Source organism: Mustela putorius, unplaced genomic scaffold, assembly GCF_011764305.1.
Source record: "Mustela putorius furo isolate JIRA1106 unplaced genomic scaffold, ASM1176430v1.1 tig00003845_pilon_pilon_pilon, whole genome shotgun sequence".
In the NCBI taxonomy this organism is placed as follows: Eukaryota; Metazoa; Chordata; class Mammalia; order Carnivora; family Mustelidae; genus Mustela; species Mustela putorius.
In genome coordinates, this window is record NW_025421998.1 from 96,283,600 (window position 1) to 96,307,547 (window position 23,948).

Here is a 23,948-nt window from a genome sequence, read left to right on the forward strand (position 1 = left end):
TTCAGAAGCAACACACAAGAGGCTGCTTCCTGTATTCTCTACTTTACATTTTCTATTTTTCTAATTTTTTATACAATAAAAAATTTTGTCTTAGTTTTGCTGGTACCAGTTTATGGTATCCTAGAAACTCCACAATGATGGAAAAGAACAGGTACTCACAACAAAGCAGAATTACCAACATATTTATGGCCTTATCATTTGACAGGGAAGGTCAAAGCTTCTCCGAGTTTATTCATAACCCTGCACCAGCTTTCAATTCTTCGAAAATTGCTCCTTGATACCCGGCTTCCATGAAATCACAGAGAGTGGCAGCCACTCTCTTAAGACATAAATCAGATTCTAAATAACTGATAGCACTTTTTTCCTCTAGACCTGGACAAGAAAGGCATAGCATTTTCATTGTTGAGTGCCGGCGCTTAGAAAAACCAGCTCACAAAGGTTGTTTTTAGGTTTTAATTCCTAAAGTCATCTGTAAGAAAACAGTCTCTGGGATTACAAAAAATATAGGTCCTGCTCTTGAATGTCACAGGCATTTTAATATCCTCTCTTTCATTCTCCAAATCCAAATGAAATACTGTCGCAGACTTAGTGACTTTTTATCATGATTAATGCTCTCATGACTTTGTTGTTCCAAACTCAAAATGTGCAAACTATGTGGGGTTTGGGCACACTAAGACACAAGCCAAGGACACAATGGCAAGTGAAATAGATAAGTATATGCAACCAGCTACATATCATAAACAAGTAACATTAAAGAGAGGTTTTTTGTTTTTTTTAAGTCAGGACAAAATATTTAATTTTTTTTTTTCTGTCAGTAATTCTTTTTTGCAGGGAACATTAAGAAATAGGTCATGGGAAGCCTTTATTCTCATAATTAGTAAACATTAGTTTTTACCATTTGGCATTTAACATCTGAGCCACAGTATCTGGGCATTTTCTCTGAGATATACTGATGTACCTTGTAAAGGGCTGAAAACAATCCCATGTGAAAAATAGCTGAAAACTCAGGATCTTTAATCTGCAAGGTTTGCAATTAATGAATTATCTTTACTTAACTATGACAATAATTCAATGATGCTTTCTCATTTAATTGTTTATCTTAATAAAAGTTAATACAGTTCTATTAATAGCCATCCAGATGACTGTTTTTATGAGTATGCTGGCATTCGCTGTCAGCCACTGTGTTTTAGCTTATATCTATCATTGTGTCGGCAATGACAATGTCAAGAGAAGCAGTTACACCACAGTGGGGATTGGCACAGACTCAGGTCTGACTATCTGGATCAGATGCTTTTCCGCCACTTATTGGCTATGTGATTTTGGACAACTGAATTCATCTCTTTATATCTCAATTCCCTCATCTGCAAAATTGAGGAGATACTATCTAATATCACAAAGGTGCTGCAGGGGTTAAGTCAATAGTATCCATGAAGCACTTAGAACAGTTGCCAATAAATCTCAGCTACCTCAGGGTCATTACTTTGTCATGGCAAACAAACAGAAAGGGATAACGTAGATTTAATGTGGGAACAGTGTGTCTGTATCAGGACAGGGGCTCTGTTGCTCATCCTTAATTATTATTTGTTATGATAAGCCAACAGAGAAAACAAGAGACAGAAGACATATTACAATTTCCATGTGGTGCTTTTATAAGAAACATGTTAATATAGTCTCACCTGTGTCTACACCGCCCCTTTCCAGCCTCAGTCTCCATTCTAAGGCCAGTCTACATGGCAGTGTGACATCACTTCCTCAGGACCTCCAGGCTGCTGTGAAAACAGATGAAGTAGTGGGCGTTGGGGCCATCACACGAGAGGAAAACCAATATGACCAAATCATTATTTGTCGTAAAAATGCCCTAATTGTCCTGCTTTATTTTACATCATAAAACCTCCAATAATCCCACAATTCACAGGGCTGCTGGTCTGAACTTCGTATCTGAGAAGCAGTCAAAATCTGCAACCTCATCTTCTGACTCCAAGATGGACACCACAGCTGGCATAAGAAGTTACCGGGGAAATGTAATTTTGTGATTATTTTAAATCCCTAATGAATTTTTGAATACACTCTCATTTAAAAAGTGAATTCTTCAATTTTTAGAAACACCGATCACTGAAGTGACAGGAGCTAGGCTGCCACGTGTATACAGTAGAGAGAAATTAAGACCCATCCTGTAGGAACTGTCTTACCAACCTCTGTCTTTTCCTTGAAAGAGAATGTAACATTAGATAGCATAAAAAGACAGTTTTTAAAACCAGGCAGTTCCCCGCCCCCATTAAAATTGGTTCTATTTATGTCCTCCTTCTGAGAGCTGAAGATTGATGCCTTAGTAGCTCTGAGTATTAATAAATGACCTGATTCTATTCTTTAAATAACTTAGGAAAAAAAGCATTCTGAAAGGAAAGATAGATACTCCTTCCTAAAAGGAGGAAAGTTAGCATCTAAATGTTAACATAAATAACATACTTTTGCAAGTGAATGAACGATATATATGACACATATGCTTTTAAACCTAAGTAGCTCATTTTAACCTGCCACTTCTCGGATACTAATGAATACATAATATTTCCAGTCCTTTCTCTCCCAGCCCAGACTTCTATACTAAAACAGAATCAATTAAAAAAGTCAGAGTAATTCTGCTCTGAGAAACCGGCATGCTATGGCAGAGAGAAAGAGCACTGGGTCTGCACAAAGAGCACAAAATTAAGGTGAATATCATGTTTTACAGCCTCACAGAGATCAGGTTCTCTAGGCCCAACTGAATATAATATAAGTACTCTTCACTTGCCCGTTGTGATTAAGTGTGTTAATGCAAGTGCAACATGCCCAATATATTCCTCTGGCATTTCTTACCGAATGGGAAACTTTTAGATGCTTCTAGTTTTGAAATAAAGGAAGATGCAGAAGCTAATAACATTACAAAGTGCGGAGTGATGGGAAAAGAGTGGGCAAGAACCAGGGCAGAACAGAATGGAAAGCTCCCGTAGGTGGGGGCGCTCAGAGCTCTAGCGGTGCCTGGAGGAGCTGCTGGAGTGGAGACGTGTCAAGATTTACCATTTCAGACCTTAAGTCTAGGTTATGACAAGTCTTCTAAGCACTTAAAACTTAAATGAATATGGAGTGGATAATGAGATTTTTTTTCCCCTCTAAAATGTAAGTCTGATGAATGATGCCTGTAAGTACCACCAGTCATTTTTATGAGTGCTCGGCTCAGCAATATATGCTTTTTTTGGGGGGGGGGTACCTAAAAGAAAGATTTTCCCTGTTTTGGCTCCTCAAGGATGGTCACACATCCCCTGTTCAAAGAAATGTCATCTCTATACACTTCAATAGCTAAGATAATGTAGTTTTTTCCTAAATAATAAAAAGTAAACTGTGAAGGTATCTTAAGGTATAAAACCATGGATTTATGTTAATAACTGCATATCCTAATTAGATTCTTTGTATTATTTGCAACAACCAAAAGGATTAGTTTTACTTAAAATACATGTATGTGTGATAATGAATTGTTATGGTTCATAAAAAGATATATAATAGATATACAATTGTGTATAATAGAAATAACTTATTTTATGAAAGTAAAAAAATAAATCTTGTAAAAAATTATAATCTGGAGCAATCTAGAATAACCATTGTGAGTAAGCCTTCAAGAGAAAAGAAAAAGTACATTAGCATTATTGTTTGACTCAAATATTTTTTTCTGTCATTTGCAAGCTCAGAAGTTGCCAAAGATAATTTTCTGGCAAGAACTGTAAAGTGTCTTGTTTTTATTCAAAAAAGAATTTAATAATTAAGGTTTTGCATTTAAAAATAATAATCCTAAGGTAAAAACTGTTTCCATGTTTAAAAAGACACACATCTGCATACCCATGGCTATGTGTTTTTTCATGGTAGATGGCCCTAAAACTAGAATGATCAATACTTGATAACTAAATCCCATGAACATATTACAGATTTGCTTCAAAACTATTTTTCATTTTCAATTTAAAGATGAGAGTCACCTTGAGTTATTTCTTATAATTTCAGTGTGAAATGGAGGAAAAATCATTTATACAGTGAATAGTAAATGTTCTATGAAATATATCTAGAGAGCCCTTGAAACCAGACAGGAGAGTCAGGGGGCCATAGGACGAGTAGGGTTAGAACTATACCACAATGCTACATAGATTAAGTATTTGGAATTAGAAAAAAGTGAAATTATGGTCAAAATGACATATATAGTGCAAAAAACTACTACTATGATACAAATAAAAGTACTTTCAAATCCAATTTCTTAAATAAAAATTTTCTCCAAAACTTTAAAGAGCTCCAGATTTTAAAAAAATAAATTAAAATAAGAAAAGAAAATCTTCAAGGAATAATGAGAACAATATAAAATATTGAGACTTCACAAAATCTAACGTTCACTCCAGAGTCAGATATTTAACTGCCTACTCAAGATTCGTATTTGAAGGCTCAGTGGGCATCTCTGACTTAACGCAGTCCAGTGAGACTTGGTTTCTACCCACAGTCTGTCCCTCCATATTTTCAGCCTGTCGGTAAATGGTACCACCGTCCACCAAGCCCCAGACCAAACTGCTTACTCTGTTTGACAAAGCTAATAGACAGATGATGTAATGAGAAGAGACACTGTGTAATGTTCAAAACTGACAGAGGATTCATCTTAAAAATATATAAGAAACACAGCAATAAAAAGCTGACAGTATCCCCAACAGAAAAAATGAGTTAATGCTAACAAGCAGGATTAAGGAGTATGCTTGTCCTGATGGGCCCCGGCTGATGACTCACTGTACTTTACAACTGAAACTAATACAACACTGTATGCTAATTACACTAGAATTAAAATAAGTAAAAACAAAACCCCCCAAAACCTCTCAAAGCAAAAATACACAAATACTTCTTACATTTTAAAAAAAAAGAACAATAACAAGCACGTGATGAGTTGCTCAGACTCATTACGTTAGTCATTACAGAAATACAAGTGAACACAGCAAGATACACTTGATTCCTATACACTTTATATCCAGAAATTTGGATGTGAAGTGTTGGTGAGGATATAGCAATAATCTTTAAACACAAGAAAAATAAAAAACCCTCACATACTACTGGCTGGGTAAAGGCAGCATTCTAGAGGGCAATGTCAAACTAGTTAAATAAAGTAAACCTATGTCCTATGAGCAATTCTTCTTCTAACTGCAGATGCATTGAAGAAAGGCTCGCACGGGTCCATAAGGGTACATACGTGAGGGCTCAATCCACCATTATTTGGGTGGCGAAGCAGGGCGGGGTTGGAGGGATGCAAGGTTTGGAAGCGATTTAGAGTCCAGTATGCAGAGTGGGAGGGCAAATATACTAGATGTCCAACATACAGAGCTGTGAATAATTTCAAAAGAACAGATATATATATGGCAACACAGACAGATCTTGAAAATATGCTGAGTAAAAAGATAATCAGAAGAGACAAGGAGGAAATGCACAATGCTAAGCAAAACAAACCAGTCTCTGGAAAACTACACACCGTACAGTTCCAATTATGTGACATCTGGGAAAAGCCACAAACTATATCAATAGTAAAAAATGAGCAGTTCCCTAGGGTGTGGGGGAAGGGGGGGGTCAGTGAAAAGGGAAAGCCCAGGGGACGGTTGGGATGGTGAACGTGTAACGCATAATACTGTAATGGTGAAATCTGTGAAAACCTACAGAACTTTACCAAGAACACAAAGAATTAACTTTCCTGTCAGCAAATTTAAAGAACCATTTAGGAGGTTCAGGGAGTCTTGGGGGAAAATGCAGATTGTGAAAGGAGAAACTAAATGTATAATTACATACAAATTATATACAAGCATATAAAATATATAATTATACAATGATAATAAGGAAAATGTGAAAAAAATCATTTATTTAAAATGCACACACACAAATCCCCAAATAAAATCAGAAATAAGAAAAAAGTATATGCGATTTACATTATAGATCAAGGGGTCATACTACTAACATGAAAAGAAGTTCCAACAATAATAGAAGCAAATTAGGCCAACAACTTCATAGAAAGATGATAGTCCAGAGAAAAAGAATGAACAGCTTTTAAAAATATAAAACTATGCTCAATCCTATTGATAGCAAGAGAAATACAAATTCAGACTCTTCTGGAATATTACGCCCCACGTATTAGATAGATAGGCTGAGAGGTCGTGGGTCCTCTTATCACTACCTCGTACAACCCTTCTGGTGGAGCACTTCAAACAGGCTTCATCCAGATGCTCTGAGCCACGGACCACAATTCTAGGGATCTATCCAAAAGATACACTGGCAAAAACACAAAAAGACACATGAAAAAAACTATTCATTGCACTGCATTCCATCCCTGAAGCCCTGACTTACGAACTATAGTCAGTGTAGTATGTCAGAGGGGCTAGAAACAGATCCACATGTACACTGATAACTGATTTTTTAAAAAAAGATTTTATGTATTTATTTGAGAGAGATCACAAGTAGGCAGAGAGGCAGACAGAGAGAGGGGGAAGCAGGCTTCCCGAGCAGAGAGCCGGATGTGGGGCTCAATCCCAGGACCCTGAGATCATGACCTGAGCCAAAGGCAGAGGCTTAACCCACTGAACTGCCCAGGTGCCCCTGATAACTGATTTTTGACAAAGGTGTAAAGGCAATACAGTGCAGACAGAATATCTTTATGACAAATGGTGCTGGAACAACTGGACATCCACATGCAAATGCAGGAATGCTGTCCTACCTTACATGTATACAGAAAATAAAGTGGATCACAGTTCTAATGTAAAACCTAAAACTATAAAACTTCTTAAGAGAAAACATAAAAGGAAACTCTTACAATCTTAGGCTAGATAAGATTGCTTAGACAAAACTCCAAAAGCAGAGCCTGTAACATGAAGAATAGATAAAGTGGACTTCATCCACTTTTAAAACATCCAGATTTTAAAACTCTGTTCATCAAAAGTGTGTGTGTGAGAGGAAAGTAGAAATACAAACTCATGTTAACTGTTAAAAAAAAAAAAAAAAACCTACCACCACAACAACCAAAAAACCCCACAATCCTAGCTTTCTCAAGTGAATCAACTTAGTAGCTACAAGCATTCCCTTTAATGCCCAGATTATGGTCTCTAATTCTTATTTCTTAGTAAAATAGCCTTTTGGAGAAATTCCAAAACTCAGCTGGGAAATGGGCAAGATGAGCTGGGAACATACCATAAAAGAGAAAGGAAGAAAGTTATCAAAGACGAGTGGGTTTGTGCCAAAGGGATTCATTCAGGAGCCAAACTGAATATGCTCCTCCCCCACCGTGGCCAAAGATAGGACACTTTGTATAGCAGTTAGGAAAATAATGAGAATGGACTCATTATACCTATAAAATTTGCTTAAATCCAAATATGCTTAAATCCTCAACAAAAAGTAGCCAATCGGTGCTGAAGAACGGTATGGAACTGGCAGACTGGGGTGACTGCCGGAGATGCCGGACGGTCTGTCCTGAGCTGTGGCCAGCAGCGCAATGGACACCCCTGTGGCAGACTACTGACAGCACACACTCAAGGTGGCAGTCCTCGTCACACGTAGAAGGACACTCCCGCTGAGCCACCAACAGTGTCGGCTGCACCCAAGGCGATCCCAGCAGCAGGAAGTACCTGTGGCAGATTTCCAGCCGGAACCAGACAGGCATTCTTAGCTGAGACACCAAGAGGGGGTGAGAGCCGGACTGGAACGTCCAGCTAGCCCGTTTCCAAGTGAGACACTGAGCTCCGTCTACTGCTGGAAGCCTCTGTCCCAAGCCTGGATTGTTCACAGAACATGCATCGAATCCTTATCTGGAGCCTTCCATTGGCTCTCGAGGATCATGAAACCTTACTGCAGACACTGGATTTGAACAGCAACCATGACTGTGGGAGAGGGCAGCAACCACAGAATGAGATGTATCCTGCAAGATGACCGCATCTTCAGTGGCACCTTTAAGGCTTTTAATAAGAACATGAATTTAATCCTTTGTGATGAATTCAGGAAGACCAAGCCAAAGATTGTAAAGCAGCCAGAATGTGAAGAAAAGTGGGATTTGGGTCTGGCGCTGCTACCTGGGGAAAACCTGGTTTCCATGACTGGGGAAGGACCAACCCCCGAAGATACCAGTGCCCCCGGGCACCGCTTGCTGCAGCTGCAGGAGGCCTGGGCTTGGCAGGGCAGCCAGCAGAGGAGTGCCAGCTGCTGTTCCAATTCCCCATGCTCCCACAGGGTTAGGAGGCCCTGTGCTAGGGGTTTCGGGGCCATCCCAGCAGGAAATGAAGGACTCTGCAGGGAAGGGACACTGGAGCAGCAAATCCACCAGGATGGGGGACGCCACCAACTCCTGCAGGCTGAGCAACACCACCTGCAGCCTCCCCTACGCAGTAGAAGACCACCCATGGCCCATCAGCTGGGCTTCCCCTGCTTGCGGGATACGAATAGGCATGCTCCCTCTAAGGATGAGACCCCCCCACCAGGAATTAGTGGTCCACCTCCGCCCCCAAGAATGTATCCACCAAGACCTTAGGATACTGCTGATCCTTCTAAGTCCCTTTTTCCTTGCAATGTGTCTTATGACACTTGTAGAGGGTTTGTGAACTTTTGCTCCTTCTTTGCTGCACTGCGTAAAGTAATTTTAAAAAACGTTAGGGAAAACAATTCATTATTTTGAAAAATAGTAAATTAAGGGAAAAAGAATTAAGTGTATAGCCTGCCTTCCTTTACAGACTATTCCACAGGATAGCCCAGTAGCTGGTCTGAGGGAAGCTTCTCTTTTGAGAGGTATCTCAGGCAATCCGTGAAGTAACAGTGGCAGAACTGCTTACTACTAGCATTGAGCAACTGCCAATCAGGGCAGAGACACACGGTGACCATCAATAGCTACAACATCACAATAAAGAGCAATTAGATGTTGTGATACAGGATCACCCACGTCAAAATTCCGCCCCCCCCCCACAATTTCTTAATGGTCTGATCACAGCTCTAGAATTAACTAAAAATAAAAAAAAATCAAAGGAAAATAGGAAGTAATGATACCATGCCATGCAACAAGACTAGACTGAAAATTCCATAGAACAAATGACAGTTTCTTCAAGGAAAATGTTGAGGAGTGAGGGAAATAAAATGAGGAAGGAGAAGAAAAAGAAGTGCAGGCACAGTCAGGTAAGGGGACCTGTTCAAAAGAACAACAAAGGGCGCCTGGGTGGCTCAGTTGGTTAAGTGACTGCCTTCAGCTCAGGTTGTGATCCCGGTCCCAGGATCAGGCTCCTAGCTCCACAGGGAGTCTGCTTCTTCCTCTGACCTTCTCCCCTCTCATGCTCTCTCTCAAATAAATAAATAAAATCTTAAAAAAGTAAAATAAAAAATGAATAAAAAATTTAAACAACAACAACAACAAAAAACCAATCTACTGCAACAGACAGGTCTTGTTTGGGTCCCTGATCATACAACCCACCATAAAAACATCTTAAAACAAAGGAGGAAATGGAGATAAACACTTTACTTCATCACATTAATTATTTTTAACTTTTTTTGGGTGTGAAATGGGACTGCACTTACGGTTTTTAGGAATCCCTTTCTTTTAGAGATACATACAAAAATATTTCTTAGTGGCCATGAAAGCAATACATAATTTGCAAGGACATACAAACAAAAAGATGTGATGAAAAGGGTATCCTGGAGGGGGAGAAGATTTGAATCAACAGATCCTAATCAAATAGTGAAACAAAATGACCAATGATGACACTGTGCCCATAATTTATGATTAATTCATTCAGGCCTTTCTACTTAAAGCCTTAAGAAACCAACCAAACAAAACAAAACAAGCTTTCATATGCATGGCCTTAAACATTCTAATTTTCATGAAAAGCACATACATCAACATTCCAGTTGCACGTGGAAAGACGGAGACTCAGTCTCAAGGAGTCATAGTCAGTAAATGCCAGTCAGGACTCGAGCCTTCCACACAGAGCCAGAAGGCCTAGACAACACCTTCATGGGCCTTGAGTAATTTAAAATGTTCAGACCTAACAAAGCAGAAGACAATAGACACCATGTGGCTTCTTCATACATTTGCTCATTAAATATCTATTCTATAATTAACTATGATATGCAGTCTCCTTCCTGTTCCCTTTGTAATGATTCTGAATGTTCCCTTTCTTTGAGTATAATTCCTTTCCAAAAGAGCCTTGTTATAATAAACTTCTATTTTAGACATAAATGCAATTTTTCATATAAAAAGCATTGCAGATAAAAGGAAGAGAGGACAAGATTTGTAGCATTAATTTTTTTAGTGTTGCGCATCAACATTTTTATGCTAAGTAGTAAGTTAGAATTTGGTTCATAAAATTGTTTTAAATGAAGTGTGTGTTAAAGATAAGACGAATTTAAAGAATTATGCACTATTTGGCTTTAGAAATGAAGTTCTTTACGGCGGCCTGCTGGATGGTATGCAGTATTAAGTGTTAGTGCTAATAACTTGTAGCCATATTTAACACTATTTAAAATCATGTTACGAATGGGCCTGCAATGAATTGGTGCTTATAAGGGCAGGAATCTTTGCATCTAAAAGGTAAGTTCAGTGAACAGAATGTAAGGTCTGCATACAGAGTTGTAGCGATGGCCTATCAGTCTAGGTGTCTATCACTGAAAACAGCCCCAGCTGTTTTTTCTCACGGACAGAGTACTGTAGCAATTAGGAGTGCAGTGCATGTGCACAGAGCAGTGCATATGCAGGCCGAATGCCTGGGCACATCTCGTCTCTTACAGCGTACCTGTAGTATGACCTGCCTATGGCACATTATATGTCGCTTCTCTAGGCTTCCATGATATTCCGTATATATTTGTATTATGGAACTTATTTTATTTTATTGTGAAATTATGATCTATTTCGTGATGATGCTATTAGCTCTTTCAGAGGAACTTACTCCTCTTCGGTCTAGCCATTTGTAAATACCTGATACAAGTAAGTCTTTAATAATATGTTGGTTGAATGAATATAGGAAAAAACTTGTCTGAGCCCTTCTATTTTTCACAAGGCTTACTCTGCTCTGGGAAATATTTTATAGTGTGAAATATGCTCAGAAAAAAATATTAAGCTCTAATCATAGCTTTTCAATTACTATTATCAAAATTTCAAAGAGTGCCCACTTCTTAATAGCCTAGCTTCACCCAGGAGAAAATAAATCCTTCTCCACTGTCCCCTGAGCAGCATTTTTGTACATTAACCTTCCCTGATAAAGTAAGACCAATGTTCCATACTCTGTGCCTTTTACCTTGAGGGTTTCTGGTTAGGAGTGAAATTGGCTTCCTATCATCAGACAATTGGAAAGGCCACCGTGTATGTAATTTATCAATTTTGAGGCTCCTCTATCAACATGACTTTTTCCAAAAAGAAAAGACTCTGATTCATTATCATTACTACCTCAACTATAATAGAAGACTCTTCTTCTTTGATAAGAAAACTGATTGTGCCCATTCCTTTCTATTTAAAAACACATACACTCTACAAAGGATGGCAGCGAAGTCTAATTCTGTTATAAAGAACTATGTGGTATTTATAGGCTATGTTTAGTGAGTTTATTTTTTTGAGAGAGAGGGGAGGGAGGTGGGTACAGAGGGACACAGAGAATTTCAAGCAGGCTCCACACCCAGTGTGAAGCTCGATCTCATGACGCTGAGATCATGACCCTCATGAGGCAACATCAAAATCAGGTGCCGCGATGAGTTTACCTTTTTAAATTGTTTCTTCTACACTGAATGGCATCATACCAAGTGCACAAATCATATAAGTGGAAACGGAAACATGGAGTGGAGAAAGCTAAAGTGTCAGTCTGACATGGATTTGGAATGTGGCTTTACCATTCAGAAGTGGAATAACCCCTAAAGTCAATTCATCTTTTTAAGACCCAGTTTGCTCAACTTTAAAATTGGGTCATATTGTCTCCACCACATTGCTCTCAAGACAGCAAAACAGGTCTCAAGTGGGAATGTACATGGAACCACCTGAGGAATATTCTCAAAATATACACAGCTACAACTCAAAGAGTGGCCGAATCTGAACTTCCAGTATGTTCTTTCAAAAAGCTACACATGGACAAGCGATGGCGCATTTAGATTCGCCCTCGCAATAGTCGCAATAAAGCAATGAGGGCGGTCTCTACTGCCGAACCGAGTGGCTTCCAAAATATATTATGTGCTAAATTTCACATAAAAAGGGGGGAAATAGGAAAATGTGCACATATTGTTGTGGTTTTGCTTCTATTTTTTGCAAGAAACTGAACGATTCTGAAGGAGGATGGTGGTGGTGAGGGAGATAGGAATAAAAGCAAGACCTCTCCTGAGGGTATCTTTTATCAAGCTTTGCCTTTAGGCTATGGAATTACTGTAAAATATTTTAAATACCTAAAAAAAAAAACAAGGTCTTATGCCTTCAAATCAACTGCAAATGAGCCTAACAGTATATTAGATAGGCAGCATAACCACAGAAAGAATAAATTTTAATATTTAAAGTGAGAAACTTTAGATGCAATAGTCTGGCTGGGATATAATTTAAAGACAGACCTACAAAGAAATCTTAAATTTCCCTCAGTAGCTTTACTGTTAGTACGAAGGTGGGTATTATAAATCTGAAAAGAGCTACTATATACTATAGTATAATACAAGTATAGCATTTCAAGCCAGGATTTTGGGGTGGCAAGGGGGAGTTAAAGAAATAAAAACACAAAATAACAGTTTAAAAACTATATATTAAAACTGAATTCAACATATCAGTGTGAACCCATGATTTATACACATACACACACATACCTTTTTGTTGTTTCTTAGTTCTGTTTACTAAAAAAGTCTGAAAGCACCACAGTAGCAATAAGCACATTTGTTACCTGGATCTTGGTTTCTAAATATTCTGCTCCTTGTTGAAGTATCTAGGATAATGTGATGTGATATCTGCAGCTTCCTTCCAAATGGTTACCAAGAAAAAAAAAAAAGTCTATACATAGATAGAAGGCACATGATAAAATGTTTAAAAAATTACAAATGGTTGGAATATGTTGTTCATCATACCAGTCTTACAAATTCTCTGTAAATATGGCCCTTTCCATAATAAAAAAGTTGACTAAAGAAAAAAATAAAGTTATGCAGGATGATTTCAATGCCTATTCATGAGTGAGCCACTCTCCATGTGTAGGTAATGCTTCCAACTGGCTACCTTCCCCTCATTTTTGGGGGGAGCCCTCCATATGGATCCACTGAAATTCAGAGAGTAGGCCTGAATTTTACCAGAAGGCTAGAAAGCAAATGCCACAAGAGTAGGATTCAGAAAATTCCTAGAGTATTCATGAAGTACCATATTCTTACAACATTGCTCTATGCAGGGTTTCCTCATTTGAGAAACAGAAACAATGAACAAGACTGCTGGAGAGTCAAGTGAAATGAAGACGCTGGGATTTATACATGTTAAAAGCTGTCTAACTCTACAATTTTTATTAAAATCTAATTTTCCAACCTTTCAGGTACGGAGGCTATTTTATAACTCATACATGGCTCTTAAGAGATTTCAGAGGTATGCAGTTCAGAGGTAACAGTATGTCTTAGACACCGAGACTATCTTATCTACTTGATATCACATAAGTACTATCTCAGTCTGCTTCAGAAGACAATACCGGATTGGGACACCTTTAACGCTATTCTCTGTGAAGTAAGTAAATTTAATCCTCTTTGCCAGTCTGTAGCTCATCCTAGGTTATACTCTGCTTTGCTAACTTGGTTCCTAACTCTGATGCATTTTTATAAATTCCACTATTAAACTAGTCCGTATGCAAGTAAGTCAAATAGAATTCTGTTCATAACAAAGATATGAAAGATTAAGTGGACCTTTTAAAAGACAACTACATAGGACAGTGGTTTTCAAAAAATAAAAAGGAAAAAGAAAATGAAATCCTCCCCAGCTGACCAGAGATAGAACACTTACTTTCCCTCCTTCCAGTAAGGTTGGCTTAGAAGTGCATCTAGGAGGGCAAGGTACCTTACACCACTCCTTGGAAGAGCTTCATAATATCCAGCAGGGTAAATACACAGTTTAAATAAGTACCTTCAAATCCCAGCCCTTCTAGCTGAGCTTTATTTTGATGTTTTTCCACTTTTTCTTCACTTTCAGTTTGATCACTTTGGGAACAAACAAGATCAAAATGCTCCCAAGTTCAGGGGGAAAAAAATCTTAATTGGATAAGAAGTAATACCACCCAGCTAGAGCCGTATGAAGTCCTTTATACAGAAACCTTCACTTGTGCCAATCTTATTCCCAGAGGCTCATTTCATTTCCCTGCTGGTAACACTCAGATCACTTCACAGTTCATTGATACCGCATTGGCAACCTTTTGTTTTCAATCAAAGGGAGATGCTGAAGCAATGCTCAATTGAACTAAGTCTACATGACATAGTGTGCTTGTGTCCTTGCCACAGAGGACTGTGGAAGGGGAGCTAGAGGAAACTCTGACACCTAGCATCCAATATTCCATTACGTTACCTACAATTGAATTATGATGAATTACAATGACAGAGCTCACATAAATGCTGATGCTCACTTTTCTATTGTTCTACCCGCATATAGCACATTTATGGATCAAATCCAGTCTCCAAAACTGATTCTCTGCCACTCATGGTTGAAAACGAAAGGCCAATGTTCAAATAAGTTTTTAAACAGCTTCCACGGAGACTGAATTTGATACTTCCCCTGTTCCTTTGGAATCACTGAGGGATCACCATAGGTTTTTGCTGATGGCCATCTTTCTGTAAACCCTCCTAAGTGGAAGACTCCTATAAGATTAAAGAACTTGTAAGCTGTACGGGTGAGTGGTGGGAATCAGACTGCTGCTGCATGCCTTTCCCTCTGAGACCTCATTGTAGCCAGGCTGCCTTAAAACTTCCTGGGCCTGACACCATCGTCCTCAAGGGCAGAAATATACCCACAGCTACAGAAAGCAGCCATCACTCCCTCAAATGAGCTTTCCATGAACTAGGACGAAAGCATAGGGCAGTAGAGAAATAAGTGGACTAAGTCACAGCCTGGGATGCCCAGCCACCCTGTATTTTACAAGAAGAGGCAATCATGAACAATTGTTAATGGGAATAATATATTTAAACCATCTAAAACTTCCCTATTAATTCGGATTTGGCTAGCATTCAGTGAACTAAGTGTGATCATTATTTCATCTTTGATCATAAATTCGTAATTGTAATTTTTTTAAGGTTTAGAAAATGAAAAAAACTTTTTATTTGGTAAATTTTCTTATGGATAGACTGTTTTGAATCCATAGAAAAAAGATTTTAAAAATTGATGAAAATGATCCAGATAAGGGAAGATCAGAAAGGCTTACTTGGAAATTCTGTATAGAAGTCAGAAATTTTGAGTAGGGCTTTAAGAGAGTGACTTAAAAATTATTTGTGGCACAGGAAAGCAGGGATTGTGGTCAGTTTGGAAAACTACTGATGGACCAATTTCTTGGGTTATGTAACACTGAGAAAATGACAGACCAGAAGGAGAGAGATTTAAAGGTCAAACTCAAAGCTTCACATTTAGGCCCAGACCAAGGTGCCCATGCAGAGGAGGAGGGGAAGGGCCCACCACGACTGCGGAGCTGGCAGCAGGCCTGGAAGAGAAGACAGAGTTGAAATAGCTCAAAAAGTACTTCACCAGCATTGCGCGATACAATCAGCACCCATCTCTGTGCAAGCCTCCTTACAAAAGCACAGCATGGCACCTGCACTTCTGCTCACGCCAGGAAAGAAATGTATAACCCCCGATATGCATGTTCTGTTTTTGTTTAGCTTGGAAAATGGCCGAACCAAAATAATTTTGTAAGTCATCATTACTTCTAGGTAAGTCCCCCAAATTCAACTGCTGTGAGTGAACAGTGAGAAAGGGTTAGCAAGAGCAGTGGATTTCTACCTCCCTTCCTATCGAGTCATCAACTCCAAGTAATCAGGTTTCTATCCATACTTTGCCATGAAAACTGTACCTGATCAAGTTTCTTCTCAGCTGCCAAACTTAGTCTTTTGTATTCTCAACACCTTAGCGGATCACTCCCTTACCTCCCGAAACTCGAATCCACCTCGACTCAATGATACCACTCTTATAATTTTTCCAGTTTCTTTTCCATTATGGTGTTCTATTCTCTAGGGTTCTGCCATTGATCTTTTCACTCCATACCTTCTCCCAGTATGTAAGACTCCACTCCAAGTTTTTAATGATCATGTATATGTTGAGGATTCTCAAGGTATATCAAAGGGTCAAGCTATATGTACGTGTGTGTATATAAGTTGAGTAGAATCATATACATATACACACACACACACAAACAGAAGAATTGCCTAAAAGGAGAGCTTTTTCTATAGATACCTATGTATCTATATTTAAGCACTTCTACATAGTTTCAAAGACAGATCAGTTTCTGTGTGTCCCAGAGTCCGCTGACCAACTTCCTATCTTCACGTGTTCTTCTCATATTCTCTATTTTAAAGAAAGATGGCAATCAACTGCCTAAGCCAGAATCCTAGTCATTATATTGACTCCCCTCTGTGTTCCTCCAAAGAAGACTTCTGAGCACACATCCCAAGGAACTCCAACAGCAAAGTGAAGCTGACTTATTCATCATTTCTTTTTCGGATTTCTAAGAGTTGAATGGCCTCCATCTCTTCCCTAAACAATTTTTCCTCCATATTGCTATCACACTAAACCCTCTTAACTGGTACTCTAGAGCTAGGACATCAATATAAAGACCATCTACCTGAGAATGCAAACAAGTCTTTCTAGCTTTCTCACCTCTAGCTGCATCTCCTATGGCTCCCAAGGATCTAGCAATTGTGCCGAGTTCTCCCAGGTTTCCTTGCACACCATACTCCTTGCACATTAAATGTCTTTATTCATCTCTCTTTGCCTAACTCCCCAAAAGATGTTATCCCTCCGAGAAACTATCTCCATGATCACCATCAATCCCGTTCCCAATCTGGATTAGATGCTTCTCCCATGCCATCCTCACAGCACTCAGTGTTCTGTTTTGATGTGTACGTGTGTGTGTGTGTGTGTTTAAGGAAGCTCCAAGCCCCGCACGGAGCCTAACACAGGGCTTGAACTTTCGACCCTAAGATCAAGACCTGAGCTGAGATCAAAAGCCAGAAGCTTAACCAACTGAGCCACCCTGACGCCCAGCACTTACTGTACTCTTATAAAAAAATTTCTGAATTTTGTGGCTTATTCTTCTGGCTTTTCCACTGAACTATGAGCAGTAGAATAGAAGCTGTTTGCTTTATTTCCACATTCTCAGTGCCTACCACAGTATCTACTACATAACAGGTGTTTGAAGAATGTTTGTTGATGAAATATTCTATGCTTTAAATCAACAAAACAGAATGCAATACCTATAAAATAAACTCTTTGTGAATGTGTGCCTTCTTAGTTACATAAAATTAGTTTAATTAAACATGGATAAAACCATAAAGGAAATATTTCTATGGCACTCTAAAGAGGATATTAGAGCACTTAGAAAAATGAGAATTGTATAGCTCTAGGATTTTGTTGTCTTAGTGATCATTAAAATGTCATGTTTTCATAACAGTATAATAAGACTAACACAATGTTCTACACAAGATAGGTTTTGGTTTATAATTTTAAAATGCCCTGTAGGGGAGGAACGGGAAGAGCACACAGAAGAAGAGAAGGAGGGAACAGGCACAGAGACATTTTCCCTAGAAAGCCGGGCAAGGTTTGAAGTGAAAAGAGGAGGGTGCTTTGGGAAGACGCGTGTCTGTACGCATTCCACCTGCAGAAGCTGCTGCCCTGGAAAAGCAGAGCAGATAAGCCAAAGAAAGAGAGTGAGTAATGCAGACGACACAGTGTGAAGGCAGATGGCTAAGGTCAGACACTGAGTGGAAGGACTCTCCAAGAAGAGCAAGTTTAGGTGGGTGAATGGCAGAGGAAGGAATGGGTATTAGCACTTGGGGTTATGGAAGAGGAAAGTCGCTCAATGCAACAGCCTGTCCTTGGAGAGGAGATGCCTGGTGGTCCTTTTCAGACCACTGTTGCCTGAGACCTACCTCAGGGTTAGCACCCATTTTCTTTCAAAGGAACACTATGTATCACTTGAGCAAATCACTTGACCTTCAAGTCCCCGCAATTCGTTATCCATAAAATGATCTTTAAGGTTTTATACCATTACACTAATACTTAATGGTTCTATGCTACTATATAGTTTTGTTTTCTTTTTTTTAAGCAGGCTCCACACCCAACCTGGAACCCGTGGTGGGGCTTGAATTCACGACCCTGAGATCAACCCCTGAGCTAAGATCCAGAGCTGGACACTAGACTGAGCCACCCAGGCGCCCCTACGATATAGGTGATATTCTGAGAATCACTTCCCTGGTTCCGTCGCTGAGGAGGTGGTCCTGGGTGTGTACATGTGGCTAGTCAGACCCATACCCTCAGTTCACAACAGAAACCACCATGCGTGACAGATTTACATCAGAGACATCCAGCTTCTGTCAGACTCTGAACATGTTTCCTTTGTATTCATTACCAGCACGGCCAATGTCTGATTTATAAAATGTGAGAAATTTAAACAGCAAGAAATTGTCCTAGTGAGTGAAAAAACAAGTAGCAGTAAACATGACTAAGATCACGAGGAAGAAATATTTACAACATATTTAGAAGTTTGCTCAGGTGAGATAAAAAGTGATGGAAGTCAGCTCTGTAACACCATTCCCCTGCATCAGATACCGGAATCCTGACTAGGAATCACTGAACAAGGTTTAGGATAATGTAAAAGGCATGCCTTATTAACTCTTGGACATCTCATTTCTTGGTCATAAATCCTATTAACTTGTATTACCAACTGCCATAAAACTTGCAGATAAAAGATAATTTATGCTCAGTGTACAGAAGCTAATGTTTCTGCACTCCTGAGAAGCACAGGACCAGAAAATGAGAAAGTACGTATGAGAAATCTGGAACCATCCACACTCTGCATGGCTAGCATGATAAACATGGCTGGGAGCACCTAAATGTCTTCATAAGGAATATAGCCTAACTAGTAATTGATATCAGTAGTGTTTCATGTCGAAAATGTCTCTCACTGGTTTCATAAAACCTCCTGCTCATAAAAGGTTATAAAGTCTTATTAAGAAGACATTTTGGAAAGTAAAAGAGAAATGCTTGCTTTTAAGGGAGGAGCTATTATGCATTCTATTTTTAATTTTCTATTTGAAAGACCGTTCAATCTGCCATTTTTAAAGTAAATGCTACCTGCTTTCGCTCTTAATGGCAGTTTGACCCACAGTAAGTGAAATACGCCAAAACACAATGTAAAGGACATTATATATTCAAAATAAACCAGCTAAAAAATTCCAAACATTTTTCCATATGTATATAGACCTGGAACTACACTATCTCCCCCTTGTTTTAAAATTCAATTTGTAATAACCAAAATAAGTCACAGAGAGGGGACTGAAGAGAGAACGCGGATGAAAGACTAAGGTTTGGAACAACCTCTGTAACACTAAGGGAGTGGCTTCTGGATGCACAGGTCAGCAGGCAGTGACCAGATCAGCCTGATCGACAGAACTCTCGTGAATGAAGGACGCTTACTTATTTACATAACAGTCTCAAGAGAGACTCACATGTAGATTATTACTGAAATGCTAAGATTATTTGAGGGTTTAGGTGGCTCTTTAAAAAAAGATCCAAAAAAGCACATTTTAGTCGCATGGTCTAAGGCTATCATTGCCACTTAATAGACACAGGCGACATCTCTTAGCAAAGCACAGCACCAAGACATTTTTATCAGTCCTACCAACAGGTCCCATAACATGTCTCATCCTTGCTATTATCTTCAATTTCAGAACCAATTCCAGAAACACTGTTCTCAAAAATAATACTCAAAATAATTAACATTTACACTGATTTTCACCACTTTTGAAGTATTTTAGCAAAGCTCAAAGGTAATCTCATTCAATTTTCTTAAATGATAAAAATTCTTGAGGTATGTAGATTTTTTTATACTTGAGGGAAATTCAGAGTCATTTTTAATTTAGGTGAACAATGAGGTGGGATATACCCTTACAGTGTACCCCAAATTCATCTTATTTTAAAATATTGTGGAGAATAATTACATGCACACACACACACACACAACTCTAAACACATACCAACTGCCCACTCAGTAAAACACTGTTCATGGATAAATACCAGCCTATGAACTATAACTTGTTTTAAGAGTTTGATATTTGCTATCCAAAATCTATAAAGAACTTACTAAATTCAACACCCAAAGAACAAATAATCCAATCAAGAAATAAGGAGAAGACATGAACAGACATTTCTGCAAAGATGACATCGAGATGGCCAACAGACACTTAAAAAGTTCTCCATTACTCGGCATCAGGGAAATACAAATCAAAACCACAGTGAGATACCACCTCACACCAGTCAGAGAGGCTAAAATTAGTAAGTCAGGAAACGACAGATGTTGGCGAGGATGTGAAGAAAAGGGAATCCTCCTACAGTGTTGGTGGGAATGCAAGCTGGTGCAGCCACTCTGGAAAACAGTATGCAAGTTCCTCAAAAAGTTGAAAATAGAGCTACCCTACAACCCAGCAATCACACTACTGGGTATTTACTCTAAAGATACAAATGTAGTGATCCGAAGGGGCATGTGATTATAGCAGCAATGCCCACAATAGCCAAACTACGGAAAGAGCCTAGATGCCCATCAACAGATGAATGGATAAAGATGATGTGGTATTACACACACACACACACACACACACACACACACACACACGATGGAATACTATGTGGCCATCAAAAAGAACCCGAAATCTTGCCATTTGCAATGACGTGGATGGAACTAGAGGGTTATGCTGAGCGAAATAAGTCAATCAGAGAAAGACAATTATCATACGATCTCTCTGATATGAGGAATTTGAGAGACAGGGTAGGTGACCATAGCAGGTAGAGAGGGAAAAAATGAAACAAGATGGGACCAGGGAGGGAGACAAACCATAAGAGACTCTTAATCTCATGAAACAAACTGAGGGTTGCTGGGGGTTGGTGGGACGGATAGGGTGGTGGAGTGATGGACATTGGGGGGGATACATGCTATGGTGCGTGCTGTGAATTGTGTAAGCCTGATGACGCACAGACCTGTACCCACGGGACAAATAATACTTTATATGTTAATTAAAAAAAAAAAAAGAGTTTGATATTTGCATGTTAGGCCACTAACCCCAAGAAAGAGGAAAGTAGTGTAGTGGAAAGTATAGAGTCAAAACACTTTGCTGTGTGACTGACATATCTGTCCTGCTTTCCTCACAGAACTGTTATGAAGTTAAAATGAGATGCTTCTTGTAAAAGTTCCAAAATTATCTTCCTTTCTGAGAACAGCTATTTATTGACTTTCAATTAAAAAATACATTTCAAAAGTTTCAAACCATTCTTTATTCAGCACTGAAGCATACCAGATTGGTTTTCTTGGGCCCTGGTTCCACAATATTTGAAAATGGTTTCAATTTAAAGTTATGAGGCTTCTTCTGTCCATTGTGATTGTGATTGTGATCAGTCCTATTAATTACGAATGGTAACTTTAGACACCCTTTTTGAATATATCCCCAAAACATACACACTGCCTAATACAGATGTATGCTCTAGCACATGGATAACATCACACATAGTTCTATGAAAACACACATGGCAAAGTCAGTTCAGTTCAATGATCTGAGTCCCACTTCTAGAATGCAAAATGGTTCTATGCACTAATTTTAGTATAGCTTTCAATTAATTTTTAGTCTAATCACAGTTCATAAGTATATAATTAAAACTGCTTAAAAATATGGCAACTATATAAGATTGGTTCATATCCTAAATCCTCAAACATACTCATTTTGACTTTTGCATTTATACCATTAATTGTCTTAGTGTTCTCTTACTAAAAGCAGTTGAAAAGCTGGGACCTTGTATGTATCTCTCGGGAGATTTTTTTTCTTCCTTAAGATTTTAATTATTTTAGAGAGAGAAAGAGAGTTGTGGGGGGAGGGGGGAGGGGGGGGGGGGGGGGGGGGGAGAGAGGGAGAGAGAGGAAGAGCACAATCTGAGAAGATTTCTCTAGAACTAGTGCCAAAGAGGAGCAAAGCCGGCACAGTTAGTCCCACAGGTGGAAGTCTATGCTAAATACTGTCACTCCTCTACATGACAGAGGGTATGACTGCATAGGAAGTTTTTGTCCCACACTATTTAATAATTACTTTCTTAGGTAATTTCCCAGTTATTTCTTTTCTTTTCTTTTAAGATTTTGTTTATTTATTTGACAGACAGAGATCACAAGTAGGCAGAGGGGCCGGCAGGGGGCGGGGGGGGGAGCAGGCTCCCTGCTGAGCAGAGAGCCCCATGTGGGGCTCAATCCCAGGACCCTGAGAACATGACCTGAGCCGAAGGCAGAGGCTTTTTAACCCACTGAGCCACCCAGGTGCCCCCCAAGTTATTTCAATGAGACAAAAGCACAATATCACACAAAGACCCTAGGAGGCATTGTTTTGGAGAATGTAGACTATGATACAAAACTTTGTTGGGAGAACTAAGGATTCTGTTTTAACAATTAATTAAAGTTTAATATATCTTATAAATAAGGAAAAAAGTATTCTCCTAGAACTTATGTAGGTCATGATTCCAGACTTTCTTCCCAAACTTCAGTTTCTGGCAGTTTGAGAGAGACAACGTTCTGTGTTCACACAGTAGTTCCTCTTCCTGGGCCACAGCCTTATTTACCTAGACTGCCTTGCAGTGGCCTGGGGAGTGTCACTGTGTCCTCCACCAAAGGTGACAGAGGACAGAGCTGGCCTGGCCTTTAAAAACATGCAGTGCCACTTTCTAGCTATCTTTTTCACAGATGCCACAATTTCTTTCCGTTGGCTTAGATACAAAATGGAGGATGCCGCCCAAACCAGACCAGATATTCTACTCTGATATCCACTCAGATATTCCACAGATAATCTCATGTAAGCCTCTGAGATTGCGGGTTAATTACTCCTGTAACGTAGGCAGGGTAACACCATACTTACAAAAACAGTATGACAAATTAGTACTCTGACCAGCTTAATAAAAAGTGCTAGAAAATAATTAAAAGAAATCTTTTAAAAGGCATCAAACATCTGTTGTTTTCTTTTTTTAAAGGGTACTCAGAAGCCAAAAACTAAGGTTGGACTGAAAAAGAAAACCAAATCTAACTTTCATCTTTGAAATATTTGGTGTTTACCAAAGCAGATGAACTTGAGCTTTGGTTTCCAAGACATTGAAGTAAGGAAGGTCATCAGGAGACAAGGCCAAAGGCCTGCCCAGGGTGGGAGTGCAAAAGGAGACTGCACCATATAAAGCAGAGACTTCCCGTGGGAGATGAGTACAAATAACCTCCCGCCGGACCACTAGGAAAACTGCCGACCGAGCCCTGGCACTCTGCAGCTGTCAGAAAGTCTCCACAGATGTCCTAAGTTGTTAATGCCTACAAATAACTGGGCTGGGAGTCTGCTCTAAATTCTCCCTGGACTCAATTTTAACTCATACTTCAAATAATTCCCACAAGTGAAGCTCCCAGGAATATAAGGTCGTGGCCAAAAATCATCACACACAGAAGGAATCGAGGTTACAAAATATAAAAGTGAAAGTGAATATAAAAGACAGTGGATTTATAAAGGCCACAGGTTTTAGAATTATTCTAGACCATAAAGTATGACAATTATGTTTTAAAGAAAGGTCTTGAGGGGTGCCTGGGTGGCTCAGTGGGTTTAAGCCTCTGCCTTCAGCTCAGGTCATGATAGCAGGGTCCTGGGATGGAGCTCCGCATCGGGCTCTCTGCTCAGCGGGAAGCCTGCTTCCTCCTCTCTCTCTC

General features: G+C 39.2%; 1 protein-coding gene and 1 pseudogene across 2 annotated transcripts in view; one reads left to right on the top strand and one right to left on the bottom strand.

Moving 5' to 3' along the window:
- Positions 1-23,948, bottom strand: part of TPK1 (thiamin pyrophosphokinase 1) — a 335,576-nt gene that overhangs the window by 101,828 nt on the left and 209,800 nt on the right. The window lies entirely within an intron of this gene.
- LOC123394812 lies at positions 7,901-8,376 on the top strand (annotated as a pseudogene).